Source organism: Sapajus apella, unplaced genomic scaffold, assembly GCF_009761245.1.
Source record: "Sapajus apella isolate SASKATOON/1434 unplaced genomic scaffold, GSC_monkey_1.0 scaffold93, whole genome shotgun sequence".
NCBI lineage: Eukaryota > Metazoa > Chordata > Mammalia > Primates > Cebidae > Sapajus > Sapajus apella.
This window is the reverse complement of record NW_022437033.1, coordinates 4,116,199-4,133,011: the sequence shown is the minus strand read 5'-3', so window position 1 is coordinate 4,133,011 and position 16,813 is coordinate 4,116,199. Positions and strand designations below refer to the sequence as shown.

Here is a 16,813-nt window from a genome sequence, read left to right as displayed (position 1 = left end):
TGAGTAAATAAACAGGAGCGGGTCTTGAGCAATTAACCCAAGGAATATACCTCAGCCCTCTACACTTGATGCCGAAACCACTCTACTATATTCCCTCCAATAAAAATAGTATTTTTTTCCAGGGGAAGAATTCTCAATCATTGACGTTCTATGAAAATGCTGGTGTATGGAGGTGATAATAAAAATATCAACTTTTACTTGTATGATTGTGGTCAAATTCTCTGTAGACTATGCTTTAGTTTATTGCCTGCAGTAGACAATGGCCACTCCCAATGTCCCACATTTGGTAGGCTACTGCTCCACCTGGAGTTTCTTAACAAGAAAATATGCTAGTATTGGAACCATGGCCTCCAAACACCATCATTTTAGTGTGGGTGGCGTGCTGTCTTACTTTATGTAGGGTGGAGGATTTTGGTCCTTTTGAGAGGCTTCAGTTTCTCACAGCATTGGGTGAGTTACAACCCACACCACCATGATGTATGTGGCCTGGAGGTGGTGATTTTGATGTCTTCCTTTTGGAAAGAGTGTCACTGTCACCTACATACAATACAGAACGTTTTATATGCCCTTCTACACATTTATATGCTCCAGGAAACACCAAGTCCTTTTCTTCCTCTCCTGTGAGATAAAATTTTAAGAAGAAAATTTGTCTGTCCTCCCCTAGTGCTTATTTGCAATGTCTGGCTAACTTTCAACCTGTGGGTCTGTCCAGCAACCCTACAAAACCTCATACCCCTCCCTTCCCAAATGCCTGCCTTTCCCCTTCTCTTCCTCCCCACCATCAGAAAACAGGCAGAGAGATACACAGTCATCAGCTCCTCAAACTTGATTTTATTGTAGTCATCACCATCAGTGGTGATGATTTTTCAAGTTTGGCTTCTCCATGTGTGACTAATCCTTCGCACTCTCCTGTGAAGATCCTTTGAATGAGTCCATGACTTCCTCCTCCTGTGAGGATCCTTCATGTGAGTCTAGGTCTTCATCCTCCTGTGAAGATCCTTTAGATGAATCTAGGTCTTTGTCCCCCTGTGAAGATCCTTCAGATGAATCTGAGTTTCATCCTCCTCCTCTTGGATTGGATCCATGGAGTTCTCTCGGGACTGGTCATTCTCCAGTTGACTTGAATTCATTTTCTTATCCTTCCTGTAGTAAAACACTAATATTGTTAGGTATTCTGATTTTTTGGCTTTTTCAGACTCTGTTCGGAGGCTAAGACTCTGTCCGGCGTCTCCTGTGTCTGGTAAGAAAACAGGGAGAGGCCAGAAAGACATTATTTACAGTGAATAGGATAGAGACTGGATAGCCAGGTGGGGGCGGGGGTTATGAGAAGAAATGCAGATTGAGAAAAGGATTTGTGCCAGAGAAGAACAAGGTGGAATCATAGGGTAGGGATCTATGGGGAAGAAGAAGAGGAGCATCGCTAGGGTCATCTGCGTTAGTGCAAACTGCACCATTTTGTAAGTTCTTTGTTATTTTGCAGGCCTTGGTCAAAGTGAAGCATTCCATGGGGGTTCAGGCTGTGAGAAACATCCTGCCTAACCACCTCACCACAAGGCGGTCAAAGGCTCGACTAAAAAACATTCCTATCGCATTTACTTGGCAAAGTTCTAAGGAACACCATAGTGATATTCCACCAGAATAAGGGTCAAACCAACTGATCATAAGCACATCTCATAAATAACCTTCTGGTCAGCAAACCATACTGCTCAGGTCCCTCCCATCCATACCTGTAAGTACCCCAGCCTATAAGCAGTGGTGGGCTCTGGCATTAAGCTGGTCCCCGACTCCCACAGGTGTCTGCAACATACCTGTGTTGCTGTTTGAGCCGCCCCCTCCCTATGTGTTTTTCTTTCACTCTCACCTTCTTTTCAAAACCTAACATTTTGGTGCCAAAACCCAGAATGGTGATTGGGTTCTAATGAGTAAGTTTTCTCATGCAACCTGGAAAGCAGCAAGCAGCACAAACTAGACCCGGGATTACTTCCAGATCCTGAGTGGACTCCCTGTTCCCAGTCCCGTTCCCCCTCTTTCTCTCATCTTCTCCAGCCCTGAGCTAACCTCCAGATATTGATCAACCTTTCCATCTTATGTTTCCTCCCTTCCCCTTTCCGGGCAGCTGCAACAAGGATCACCTCCATTGCCGGACATCACATCCAGCACTGGGCTTCAGTTAGTGGGTGAGTCTCCCTCTTCCTCCTTTCCGGATTCCTCTCTATTTCTGCTGGTTCTCCAAAAACTTTGATTGCTGGGTAAGCGGTCTCCCCAGTCACCAGGTAATCACAGCCTGGCTTCTTAGGGGACACCCTCAGAACACTTGCCACCTGGCCGCTCCAGCCTCCGGGGAACCGTGAATAGCTCTGGGGCTGCCCTGACTCTCCAGATCTCTTCTCCCAGGAGGAATCCAGTACTCACTTCCCTTTGCGGTATTCACTTCTCTTAGGAGTACTAGGTCCCCTCTGGGGTATTCACTTCCTTCCAGGGCACTCACTTTCCTCAGGGGTATCCATTCCCCTTCAGAGTATTCACTCCCTCTTCCAAAAAACAAAACTTCCAAATTCAACATAATCTAAAAAAATGTAACTTCCAATTTCAACATAATCTAAAAAACTTTCTCCAAAGCAATGGTAAATGATCTGAAGTGCTTTGCTTATCTCAGTTCACAGCTCGCTCGCTCTCTCTCTCTCTCTCTCTGCCAATCCGGTTCACCTTTTCAAATCTTCCTCCTCCAGGAGAAATCCCCAAAAATGCCCCGTCCAGGATCTCCAAGTTGTGAACGAGGCAGTGGTACCAATCCATCTAGTGGTCTGCAACCCATATACTCTACTCTCCCATATTCCCCCATCTACCACACACTCCTCTGTATTGGAACGAAAAGACACTTATTTCACTATTCCCTTAAATCTGGCTTACCAAACTCTTTTTGCTTTAACTTGGTAAAATCCTAATATTCAGATGTCCACCTGACTAACATGGACTGTACTCTCACAGGAGTTCCGGGATAGCCCGCACCTATTCAGACAGGCCCTCGTCGAGGACCTAGCTAAACTTCCCTTTGCTCCTAGCACCCTCCTCCAATACATCAATGACCTCCTTCTCTGTAGCCCCTCCCTTAATCTGTCCATCCAACACACCATTCAGATTTTAGGTTTTAAACTTCCTCCATAATCGATAATATTGGGCCTAACCCACAAAAGCTCAGGTAGCCCAAACTCAAGTTATTTACCTTGAGTTTGTCCTAACCCCTAATTCTCCAGCTATCCCAAGCCAATGAAAGGAGCTACTTTGGGACATGCTCCTTCCCCACACAAAAAAGTACCTTCTCTCCTTCTTGGGCCTTGTGGGATATTTCTGGCTGTGAATTCCCAACTTTGACTTGCTGGCCAAGCTGCTCTACATAGCGTCACATGGGCCCATCCTAAAACCCCAAAATCCAGCTTGTCCCATCAACTCCCACTTAAGAAAAAAAAAAAACCAACAAAAACCTAAAAAATGCCCTTTTAATGTCGCTGGCACTGGGATTGCCCAACCTCTCCAAGCCCTTTACTTTGTATGTACATTCTGAGCAAGGCCTTGCTCTTGGATTACTCTGCCAAACACATTCTAATAGTTACATGTGCACCCAACTAACATAAATTGTACTCTTCCAGGGGTTGCCAATCCAGAACGCCCTAGTCCATAACACTCTCCATCTCCAATTTCAAATCTTTTATCTCAATCTTTGTTTCAGATCTTCCCTGGTTTTCCTTCTCCATGTCCCTGGATAGTCCATGCCAATTTCTCACACTAATCCAGGAGGTATGACTGCAGGGCACCTTCCAAAATTTCACCCCTACTCCAGACTCTTTTTTCTCCTTTTGTCTTCTTTGTCTGTGGGATATTCTGAGTCCCCACCCCCAATCTATATTAGTTGAGCCCCCTTCCTCAGCCTCACATGTTGCCTCTTAAATCAGTCACACTCCCCTCTTACTTTGAACTGTTAAATTTGTTTGTCCACACAAATCCAGCAGCTGACAGCCCTTCCTGTCAACTTGGCCACATAAACCCAGGCCAAAATAAACCTGCATCTCACCTACTTGGACAATTCATCCTCAAAAACTGTTTATAATCTTGCTGCACCAATCCGTCAAATCCACCCACAAGGTCACACACAGGGCTGTCACCCTCCTTGCCTCATAGCCTCTTAGCTGAACAGGTTACAAGTCGGATTCCATAAAACACCTCTTACCAAGCCCTCCCCTGTCTGCCAGCCCTGCTTTTCATGTATCCAATGCAAGGCCGCTCCCTGGAAAAAATGCACAAACAAATCCCTCAACTGCAACCTTTAGCCTTCTGCCCTGTCAGGACCGCAATGGCTGTTAGTTACAAAAACCCACTTATCTCTTTCTCTCCAAAACCAAGCAGCCTTCACGGACTCCCACCCCAACGTTCCCTATTAGGCCCTCCCAGAGGCTACCCTTGCTGGCAGCTATTCAATTTGGAAAAACATAAAAGTTAAAACAAAATGTTTGTCCAGAATTCAACTCTCTGATGTCACACTGTAAGTCACAGATGGACCCAGGACAAGAAGCAGGGACTCCTGGGAACCTTTTTCCTTTTTGTTTTTTGGTGTTTGTACAAGTGATATTATAAACTGACACTAGTTTAGTTATAACAATAACCCTCAACTACATATTTTATATATTTTTTTATACTTTTTAGCTGTCTAAGGCAGGTTTAAACACCACACAAAGTACAAGATATAGGATAGGATCATCTTGGTATTTGCTCCACTCTGTGGCCATTGAGAGCAAGGTGTTAGAAGCCAACCATATATTTTCCTCTGGGGCAAAGACAGGTGAAGAGCAATCAATGAGAAAGAGTTGGGTATGGGAGAGGGATACAACATCTTACTGGATTTGCATGTGACTGAATAAGTGGCTTTGAAAAATGCCAGCACCATTGTCTCCACTGCAGCCACTACTACCTCTATACTACTATTAATACTACTACTAGAAAAGATTCAGTACACAGAGAACCTTCTATATGCCAGACTCCATTCTAAGTATATAGTATCAAAGTCAAAGAGAAAACAGATGGTACATCCAAAATGAATGATTTGACAACTATTTATCTGCAAATGAACCATTTTCAAACAGATAGATGCAGAAAGATCATCAGAGATAGTGCTCATTGCAGCTGCCATCACTCCAGACCCAGGGGAATGATAGCAGGAAGGAAGTGGTTACTAGAACCTGAAATGATCAATAATCATGAGGAAATAGCTGTCTTGAGAAGAATGATGACCTCTACCAAGAGATTCGTTCAGCCCGAGGTGACTCACAGGGATGGAGCCAGGAGAATAGGTCCACAGCCCTTACTCTCCTTCCTTTCTCCCTCCCACCTCTGACTCTCCTTGAGCCTCCCCATTAGCCAAACCCAGTGGACATCAGGGAGCCCAGGAGCCCATTGAGAGAGGCCTTCTAAATGGCCTCCCAGGACAGAGTGGGTGAAAAAGGGTGATAAGTGGATCTGGAATGGCAGAGGGAAGATGTTCAGCAGAAATGCAATACTCACAGCAGTCCCAGGAGGTAGAAATCATCACAGGGGCCCCATTTACTGGTGGGGAAATTGAGGCCTAGAGAAGCTCAGTATCTCAATAATTGTGAAACAGTACTCAAACCTAGGTTCATTCTTTATGGTAATCTGGGTAAACTGCATACCTTCTATAGCCTTCAGTTCCCTCAGCTGTGGACTGAGTAAATTAGAATAACCAATGTCATTTAAAAATATATACTATGATTCTATAATCTTCACATATAAAAATGCTATGATTCCTTTAAACTTTAGGTAATACTATGATTCTAGCCAACCAGACTTACAACTCCACAGTGTAAAACTATGTGGTTGGCCTATGCTATCTTGAACTACCATGGTTCTTCCTTTCTGATTATATTACCAATGGGAGAATACTAGCACCTAAAAACAAAGCAGTTGATTTACTATGGAGAATTAGCCCAGAAATAGGATTCTTTTTTTTTTGTTTTTGCATTTTAGGTTTTGGGATACATGTGAAGAACATGCAAGATTGTTGCATAGGTACACACATGGCAGCGTGATTTGCTGCCTTCCTCCCTGTCACCTATATTTGGCATTTCTCCCCATGCTATCTCTCCCCAAATCCCCAACCCCCACTGTCCCTCCTCTATTTCCCCCCAATAGACCCCACTGTGTGATGCTCCCCTCTCTGTCTCCATGTGTTCTCATTGTTCAACACCCGCCTATGAGTGAGAACATGCGGTGTTTGATTTTCTGTTCTTGTGTCAGTTTGCTGAGAATAATGATTGCCAGGTTCATCCATGTCCTTACAAGGGACATGAACTCTTCATTTTTGATGGCTGCATAGTATTCCATGGGGTATATGTGCCACATATTCCCTGTCCAGTCTAACATTGATATGCATTTGTGTTGATTCCAGGTCTTTGCTGTTGTAAACAGTGCCACAATGAACATTAGTGTGCATGTGTCGTTATAGTAGAATGATTTATAATCCTTTGGATATATACCGATTAATGGGACTGCTGGGTCAAATGGAATTTCTATTTCTAGGTCCTTGAGGAATGGCCACACTGTCTTCCACAATGGTTGAACTAATTTGCACTCCCCCCAACAGTGCAAAAGTGTTCTGATTTCTCCACATCCTCTCCAGCATCTGTTGTCTCCAGATATTTTAATGATTGCCATTCCAACTGGCATGAGATGGTATCTTAATGTAGTTTTGATTTGCATTTCTCTAATAACCAGTGATGATGAGCATTTTTTCATATGTTTGTTGGCCTCATGTATGTCTTCTTTTGTAAAGTGTCTGTTCATATCATTTGCCCACTTTTGAATGGGCTTGTTTATTTTTTTCTTGTAAATCTGTTTTAGTTCTTTGTAAATTCTGGATATCAGCCCTTTGTCAAATGGGTAGACTGCAAAACCTTTTTCCCATTCTGTTGATTGCCAATTCACTCTAGTGACTATTTCTTTTGCTGTGCAGAAGCTGTGGAGTTTGAGTAGGTCCCATTTGTCTATTTTGGCTTTTGTTGCCAATGCTTTTGTTGTTTTGGTCATGAAGTCCTTGCCTACGTGTATGTCCGGAATGGTTTTGCCTAGATTTTCTTCTAGGGTTTTTATGGTGTTAGTTCTTATGTTTAAGTCTTTAATCCATATGGAGTTAATTTTAGTGTAAGGTGTCAGGAAGGGGTCCAGTTTCTGCTTTCTGCACACGGCTAGCCAGTTTTCCCAACACCATTTATTAAACAGGAAATCCTTTCCCCATTGCTTGTTTTTGTCAGATTTGTCAAAGGTCAGATGGTTGTAGATATGTTGTGTTGCCTCCAAAGCCTCTGTTCTGTGTTTTGGTACCAGTACCACACTGTTTTGATTACTGTAGCCTTGTAGTATAGTTTGAAGTCCAGTAGTGTGATGTCTCCTGCTTTGTTCTTTTTGCTTAGAATTGAATTGGCTATATGGGCTCTCTTCTCTATATGGGCTCCATATGAAGTTTAAGGTGGTGTTTTCCAGTTCTGTGAAGAAAATCTTTAGACAGAAGAAGGTCTTTAGACAGATTCTTTAGACAGGAGTAAGCTATCAAAGACCATCAAGTTTCTCAGCAACTCTAAAGTGAGTGCATATTCTATCTCAAGCTTTGGACTAGTCATAGGGATGTAAAGACCGTGGTCCTTTTTCTCTATTTTTGGAAGAAAATTGTTCACCATGCCATTTCAAAAGTATATTCCATATCTGGCATATTGAAAAGATATTCTGAAGTAATGCCCCACCTGACAGAAAATAAAAATGACAGAAAATAAAGCTGAATTGCTTTCTTTTGAGTATATACCCAATAGTAGGTGTATTGGATCACATGGTGGCTCTATTTAGGTTTTTGAGGAACCTTCAAACTATGGTTGTATTAATTTATATTTCCACCAACAGTGTGCAAGAGTTCTATTTTCTCAACATCCTCGCCAGCATTTGTTATTGCCTGTTTTTGAATAAAAGCCATCTTATCTGGTGTGAGATGATATCTCATTGTACTTTACATTTGCATTTCCCTGATGATCAGTGATGTTGACACCTTTTCATATGCCTGTTTGCCATTTTTATGTCTTCCTTTGAGAAATGTCTATTCAAATCTTTTGTCCATTTTTTGATCAGATTATTAGATTTTTTTTTTCTCATAGTAAGAGCTTGAGCTCTTTATATATTCTGGTTATTAATCCCTTGTCATGTGGCTTGTTTGCAAATATTTTCTCCCATCCTGTGGGTTGTCTTTTCACTTTATTAATAGTTCACAGAAGCTTTTTAATGTGATGTAACCTCATTTCTCCATGTTTGCTTTGGTTACCTGTGCTTGTAAGATATTGCTCAATAAATTTTTGTGCAGACCAATATCTTGGGGGTTTTCCAAAATGTTTTCTTATAGTAATTTCACAGTTTGTGATCTTAGATTTAATTCTTTAATCTACTTATATTTGATTTTCTTATATGGTAAGAGATAGGGTTCTAGTTTCATTCTTCTGTATATGGATATCCAGTTTTCCCAGCGTCATTTATTGAAGACATTGTCTATTACCCAGTGGATGTTCTTGGAAATTTTCTTGAAAATTAGTTCACTGTAGTCATGTAGATTTGTTCTCTATTTTATTCCATTGGTCTATAACTCGGTTTTTATCCCAGTATGATGCTGTTTTGGTTACTATAGCTCTATAGTATAGTTTGAGGTCAGGTAATGTGGTTCCTCCAGTTTTGTTAATTTTGCTCAGGATAACATTAGCTATTTTGGATTTATTGTGATTCCATGTAGATTTTAAGATTAGTTTTTCTACTTCTTTTTTTTAATCTTTATTTATTGTGTTTGTCAATCTATATATCATAGTTGTACATATTTTGGGGGTAGAAGTGATAATTTGTTACATGTAATTAATATGTAATGAGCAAATCAGAGTAATGGGAACATTCATCATCTCAAACACTTATCTTTTTGTGTTGGAAATATTACAATTCTTTTCTACTTTGAAATATACAATAAATTATTGTTAAGTAAAATTTCTCTAATATACCATCAAATACTAGAACTTATTCTCTCTATTTAACCTTATTTTTGTGCCCATTAGCCAACTTCTCTTCAGCCCCTGCTCCCTTCCCTTCCCCTAGCCTCTGGTAATGACCCTCTCCACCTCCATGAGATCCACTTTTTTTGGCTCATGCATAGGAGAACATGTGATATTTGTCTTTCTGTTTTTGGCTCATTTCATTTACTGTAATGAGCTCCGGTTCTATCCATGTTGCTACAAATGATAAGTTTTCATTCCTTTTTATGATTGAATAGTATTCCAGTGTGCTTCACATTTTTTAATCCATTCACCTGTTTTAAAAATTTTCATTTATTTATTTTTAAAGTATTTTCTTCAAATATTTTGTGTTTTTTTATTATTGTTATTACACTTTAAGTTCTGGTGTATATGTGCAGAACTTGCAGGTTTTTTTACATAGGTATACACATGCCATGGTGGTTTGCTGCATCCATCACCCCATCATCTACATTAGGTATTTCTCCACTCCCCTAGCACACCACCCCCGACAGGCCCAGGTGTGTGATGTTCCCCTCCCTGTGTCCAAGTGTTCTCCTTGTTCAATACCCACTTATGAGTGAGAACATGTGGTATTTGGTTTTCTGTTCTTGTGTCAGTTGGTTTTCTATTTCTATGAAGAATCTCATTGGTACTTTGACAGAGATTGAATTGAATCTGTAGATTGCTTTGTATGGACATGTTAAAATTACTGATTCTTCCAATCCATTGAAATGGAATATATATTTCCATGTTTTGGTGATCTCTTCAATTTCTTTCATCAGTGTTTTATACTTTTTATTACAAATATTGTTCACTTGTTGGGTGAAGTTAATTCCTAGGTATTTAGTTTTACGTGTGTCTATTGTAAGTGGAATAATTTTTTTTAATTTTATATTTTTATTTTATAGTCATCACTAATGATCCTTTGAATTTCTGCAGTATCAGCTGTAATGTCTCCTTTTAATTTCTGATTTTATTTATCTGGATGATCTCTCCTTTTTCTTAGTCTGGATTAAGGTTTATAAATTTTGTATAGCTTTTCAAAAAAATCATCTTTTTGTTTTACTGATTGTATTGATTTTCTTCATTTTGGTTTCATTTATTTCTGCTCTGATATTTATTATTTCCTTTCTTCTAATTTTAGGTTCAGTGTGATCTTATTTTTCTAGTTTTTTAAGATACATCATAAGATTATTTATTTGAACTCATTCCTCTTTTTTAATGTAGGCACTTATAGCTATAAACTTCCCTTTTAATACTCTTTTTCTGTATCCCATAGGTTTTGGTATGCTGTGTTTCCAATATCATTTATTTTGAGAATTTTTTCAATTTACTTTTTAATTTCTTCATTGACCCACTGGTCATTCAGGAGCATTTTTTTAAAATTTCTATGTATTTATATAGTTTACAAAATTCCCCTTGTTATTAATTTCCAGTTTTATTTTTTAGTGGTCTGAGAAGTTGCGTGATATTATTTCAATTTGTTTAAATGTTTTAAGACTTGCTTTATTACCTAACATGTATTCTATCATTGAGAATAATCCATGTGCTGGGTAAAAGAAGGTGTATTTTGCTGTCCTTGGAAGAAGCGTTTTGTAAATGTCCGTTAGATCCATTTGATCTATAATGTAGATTAAGTCTGATGTTTCTTTGTTGATTTTATGTCTGAAAGAACTGTCCAATGATGAAAGTGGGATGTTGAAGTCTCTAGATATTATTGTATTGGGCCCTATGTCTCTCATTAGTTCTAGTAATATTTCCTTTATATATCTTGGTGCTTCAGTGTTGGATGCACATATATGTAAAGTTGTTATATCCTTTTGCTGAACTGATCCCTTCATTACTATATAGTGACCTTTTTTTTCTCTTATAGTTTTGGTCTTGAAATCTATTTTGTCTGCTATGAATATAGCTAATCCTGCTTCTTTTTTGGTTTCCATTGGCATGGGGTATCTTTTTCCATCACTTTATTTTCAGTCTATATATGTCTTTATAGGTGAAGTGTGTTTCCGTAGGCAACAAATCAGTGTGTCTTGTTTTTTCGTACATTCAGCCAGTCTATGTCTTTTAATTGGAGAGTTTAGCCCATTTACATTAAATGTATTATTGATAAGTAAGAACTTACTCCTCTCATTTTGTTGTTTTTATTTTCTAATGGTTTCATGATCTTATCTTATCTTCTTTCTTTCCTTCTTGTCTTCCCTTAGTGAAGGTGATTTTTCTGTGGGTATATGATTTAGTTTCTTGCCTTTTATTTTTTGTGTATCCATTGTATGTTCTTTGGTTTGAGGTTACCATGAGACTTGCAAATACTATCATATAACCCATTATTTTAATCTGATAACTACTTAAGACTATTTGCATAAACAAACAGCAAACAGGAAGAAAACTAATACAACTGCACCTTAACTTTGTCCCACCACTTTTTAATTTTTTGTTGTTTCTATTAGTATCTTACTGTATTGACTATGTCTTGAAAAATTGTAGTTATTATTTTTGATTGGTTCATTCTTTAGTCTTTCTACTTAGAATAAGAGTAGTTTACAGACTACAGTTACATTGTTATAATATTCTGTTTTTCTGTATACTTACAATTACCGCTGAGTTTTATACCTTCAGATGATTACTAATTGGTCAGTAACATCCTTTTCTTTCTGATTGAAATGTTCCTTTTAACGTTTCTTATAGGAGAGGGCTGGTGTTGATGAAATCCGTCAGCTTTTGTTTCTCTGGGACCATCTTTATTTCTTCTTCATGTTTGAAGGATATTTTTTTCAGATCTATTATTCTAAGGTAAAAGATTTTGTTCTTTCAGTACTTTAAATATGACATGCCACTCTCTCCAGGCATGTAAAGTTTCCACCAAAAAATCTGCTGCCACATATATTGGAGCTCCATCAGATGTTATTTATTTCTCTTATGTTGCTGCTTTAGGAATCCTTCTTTATCCTTGATTTTTGGGAGTTTGATTATTAGATGACTTGGAATAGTCTTCTGTGAGTGAAATATGTTTGGTGTTCTATAATATTCTTGTACTTAGATATTTATACCTTCATCTATGTTTAGGAAGTTCTCTATCATTATCCCTTTGAAGAAAGTTTCTACTCATGTATTTTTCTCTATCTCCTCCTTAAGGCCAATAACTTTTAGATTTGTCATTTTTGAAGCTATTTTCTAGATCCTGTAGGCATGCTTCATTGCTTTCTACTCTTTTTTTTTTTTGTCTTTTCTGACTGTATATTTTCAAATAGCCTGTCTTCAAGTTTACTGATTCTTTCTTCTGTTTGATTGATTCTGCTATCAAGAGAATTTGAGAGATTCTGCAGCCTATCACTTGTATTTTTTCAGCTCCAGAATTTCTACTTGACTCTTTTTAATTATTTAAAACTTGTTAAACTCATCTAACAGAATTCTGAATTCTACTCTGTGTTACATTCAATTTGAGGTTTATCAACCCAGCTTTTTTTTTTTTTTTTTTTTTTTGAGTCAGAGTTTCACTCTTGCTGCCCATGCTAGACTGCAATGTCACGATCTTGGCTCACTGCAACCTCTGCCTCTGGGTTCAAGCATTTCTCTGGCCTCAGCCTTCCCAGTAGCTGGGATTACAGGCATGTGCCACCATGCCTGGCCAGTTTTGTATTTTTAGAGGAGACAGGGCTTTGCCATGTTGGTCAGGCTGGTCTCGATCTCCTGACTTCAGGTGATCCACCCGTCTTGGCCTCCCAAAGTGCTGAGATTACAGGCATGAGCCACCACACCCAACCCAGCTATTCTAAATTTTCTGTTAGAAAGGTCACATATCTGTTTCTCAACAATTGGTCCCTGTGACTTATTTATTCATTTGGTAAGGTTATGTTTCCCTGGATGGTGTTGATGCTAGTAGATATTCTTTGGTGACTGGTCACTAAAGAGTTAGATATTTATTGTAGTCTTCACTGTCTGCGCTTGTTTGTGACCATCCTTTTTGAGAATGTTTTCAAGCTATTTGCAAAGACTTGGGGGTTTTGTTTTAAACTGTGTTGCTTTAGGGGACACCCGAAGCTCAGTAATGCTGCAGTTCTTGCATATTTGTGGAGGTACTGCTTTGATGGTCTTGGAAAAGATCCAGGAGTAGTCTCTGGGTTATTGGGCAGAGACTGTAGTTCTCTTCCCTTACTATGTCACAGGCAAATTGTTTCTCTCTCTCTCCATGTTCTGAGCCACCTGAAGCTGGGGATGGAGTGATACAGGCACTCCTGTAGCCATCAACACTATGACTGTGATGGGTCAGACCTAAAGCCAGCACAGAGTTGGGTCTAGCCCAAGACCTGCTGTAACCACCCCCTGGATACTGCCTATATTTGCTCAAAGCACTAAGGCTCTATAATCAGCAGGTGGCAAAGCTAACCAGGCCTGTGTCCTTCCTTTTAGGGCAGTGACTTCTTTCAGGTCGGTTCAGAGGTGCTTTGCGGGAGTCAGGAATTAAAAGATCTTAGAACTCTACCTGGTGTTCTATTGTATTGCAGCTGAGCTGGGACTCAAGCCACAAGAAGCAGTTCTTCCAACACTTCTCTTCCTTTTCCAAAGGCAAGGAAGCCTCACCCTGTAGTCATCCCTGCTACAGGCCATGGAGAGTACTGCAGCACTACCACTGATGCTCCCTTAAGTCCCTTAAGTCAGCTCATGGAGAATGCTGCCTGGACTGGGACTCACCCTTCAGGGCAGTGGGTGCCTGTGTAGTCCAGGGCAGGTCCAGAAATGCTGTCCAAGAGTCACATCCTTGAGCTGGGATCCCCGATAGCCCACGTGTTACTATATCCCCTCTTACCATGCTGGTACCTGAGCCAGTGAGTCGCAGAGGATAACCCAAGGACATCAGTATTTATTCAAGGCCCAAGGGCTATTCAGTTAGATGGTGATGACTGCTGCCAGGACCTGGTCATTGTGTTCAAGGCGTGGAAGGTAAGAGAAGGGAGAGGATCAGGAAGACTAGCTAATGGATACCAGGCTTAATACCTGGGTAATAAAATAATCTGTATAAATATCCCCCATAACACACATTTACCTATGTAACAAACATGCACATTCTGCACATATGACCCTGAACTTATAACAAAAGTTTTAAAAAATCTTCATTTTTTAATTTAATTTTGTATATGGTGGGAGAAAAAGGTGTAATTTTATCATGCTGCCTGTGTGTATCCAGTTTTCTCAGTACCATTTATTGAAGAGTCTCTTCTTTCCCCATTGTATGTTCTTGGTACCTTCGTCAAAATCAGTTGACCATAAATAGTTTAGTTTATTTTTGGGTTTTCTATTTTGTTCCATTTCTCTGTCTGTCTGTCTGTCTTTGTAACAAGACCATGCAGCATTGGTTCCTGTAGCTTTATAATATATTTTTGAGGAAAGGAGTATGATGCCTTTGGCATTGCTCTTTTGCTCAAGGTTGTTTTGGCTATGTAGAGTCTCTTTTGCTTCCATAGTAATTGAAGTATTTTTGATGGCAGCAGCCCATCTGGAGTGACCATTGCCAAGATGCCACAGCAGCAGGGAGGTGCAGCCAGGGCTATACGCTCCATTAAGCAGGCAGGAGCCCTGTCCCCATGGGCCTGGACCTCTTACTTCACAGAGCAGGCAGGAGCTTCACTGCAGCTCCACATTTGGGTGTCTCTGTGCTGTTGGGAGCCTGGTAGGATCTTCTACCCAGCACGCTCAGAGGTGCCTTCTCTCGCTGATGGCTTCTCCCCATTGCTGCCAACTGCTCCAGTATCAGAGGTGTGGGTGAGGATGCACACTCCACAGAGCCTGCAGGAACTGGGGACAATTGGGAGCCCCACCCCTTTCAAGTTGGCTTGGTGAGAGGTTCCTGGGTGCAGCTTCAGCCATTGAAGCCTGACTGCAGACCCAGGATTCTCTGTACTCTTGGGGACGTGGGAAGGTCTCCTTACCCCTCACTGGCTCACAAGTGCCTGCTCTTGTTGCCTGGCCTCTCCTCACTATGAGAGCCCACTCTGATCTTGGAACGAAGTTGGGGCTGAGCTCAGATGCTATTGCAGCCTGGCTGGATGAGTGCATGCTTGGGGAGGTGCTGACACTTTAGGTCCCAGTGACCTTGTCTCCCTCTGGATTTTGGGTACTGACAAATATAGGAGGGATGCTGAGGCAGCGGGGGAGGGGCAGCACAGTGCTGGTCCGCAGGTGCCAGTTGGAACAAACAGTCCAGGCACCATGAATGGTGGTGGGAGCCAGACAGACTCTGGGTGGAAGAAGGGAGGTTCCCGGGGAAGTCCCACCTTCAGTCTAGGAAAGCCCCGTAGCCTGTGGGCTCCTCTGCGAGTTCTGTCGACCAGAGGGGTAATGCATGGTGTTTTTTCCTGAGCCCGCCCATGGTTGTCCATGGACAAATCACTATACACTTTCTCTCTCTGAAGACCATAAAAACCCCAGACTTAGCCAGAGCAGAGCATACATCAAGGCAATCAGCTGGAGAGAGGGGCTGCCCTCTCCAGGCCCTTCTATCTGCTAAGAGCTGCAGACATTGGGATGACATGCTTGCAGAGAACAGCCACCCTCTCAAAGGCCTCTTCTCTGCTGGTAGCAGCAGATGTCGGGACAATCAGTTGTAGAGAGGTGCTGCCCTCTCCAGGGCCTCCTCTCTGCTGAGAGCTGAATACTCCTCAGGATGCTCCACTGGCAGAGAGGATCCACACACTCTAGGCCTCCTCTCTGCTGAAAGCTGCAGAGATACCAGGATGAACTGACTACAGAGAGGAGCGATGCACTGTAGGTCTTCTCTGAGTTGTTCTAACACTGAGTAGAGCTCCTCTTCATCTTAGACAATTCGTTCAACAATTTTCTTAGCTACCTGTCTATACTTGATACTGTCCTAGACACTGGGGATCTGATAGATGGAAAAAAGATAAAATTCATCCCATAAGGAAACTTGAAATTATTAGCTACAGAACATCATCCCTGCAGATCACTTCAATGAGGAAATCCTAAAAAACAACTGAAAATGACATTATAGTGTGATGAATATAATGAGAAGCTAGAGCACATGCAGGAGGAATTTAAAGGGAAGGGACATGTAACCTGGTTTTGTGAGAACAAAATTATGGAAAGATTATTGGAGATGGTAATGTTGGTGCCAAGCCTAGAAAGACTTATCCGTTGATTTTTAAAGTTTCTGCATAATACATGTTAGTTGCCTGAAATTGTTCTAAGTGATTTACAAATAAGTTATCATTAATTTATTTATCCTTACAACTCTATGAGGTAGGGAAAGTGAGGCATATAGGGGGCTATATTACTTGCCCCAGATCACAAAAGTAGACACTGATAACAAAGTGCATGCCATTGACTGCAATGTTCTTTGCTTCTTCTCCCTCCTATAATGTTTTTGTAAGCTGTGTTTGGGTATTCCTCCATGGAAGAATTCCTTTTTTCTTTCTTTCTTTTTTTTAATTGCATTTTAGGTTTTGTGGTACATGTGAAGAACATGCAATTCTTAATCACTGACATTCTAAGGAAATACTGGTATGGAAGTGGTAATAAAAATATCAACTTTTACTTGTATGATTGTGTTCAAATTCTCTGTAGACTATGCTTTTGTTTATTGCCTGCAGTAGACAATGGCCACTCCCAGTGGGTAGGCTCATTGGGTAGGCTCCTGCTCCACCTAGTGTTTCTTAAAAGAAGTGCCCTAGTATTTGGACCATGTCCTGCAAACACCATCATTT

The 16,813-nt window shown here is 40.6% G+C and overlaps 1 pseudogene; it reads right to left on the bottom strand.

Annotated features, from left to right (window-relative positions):
- Positions 1-1,010: 1,010 nt before the first annotated feature.
- On the bottom strand, positions 1,011-13,950 carry LOC116535259 (annotated as a pseudogene).
- Positions 13,951-16,813: the final 2,863 nt, after the last annotated feature.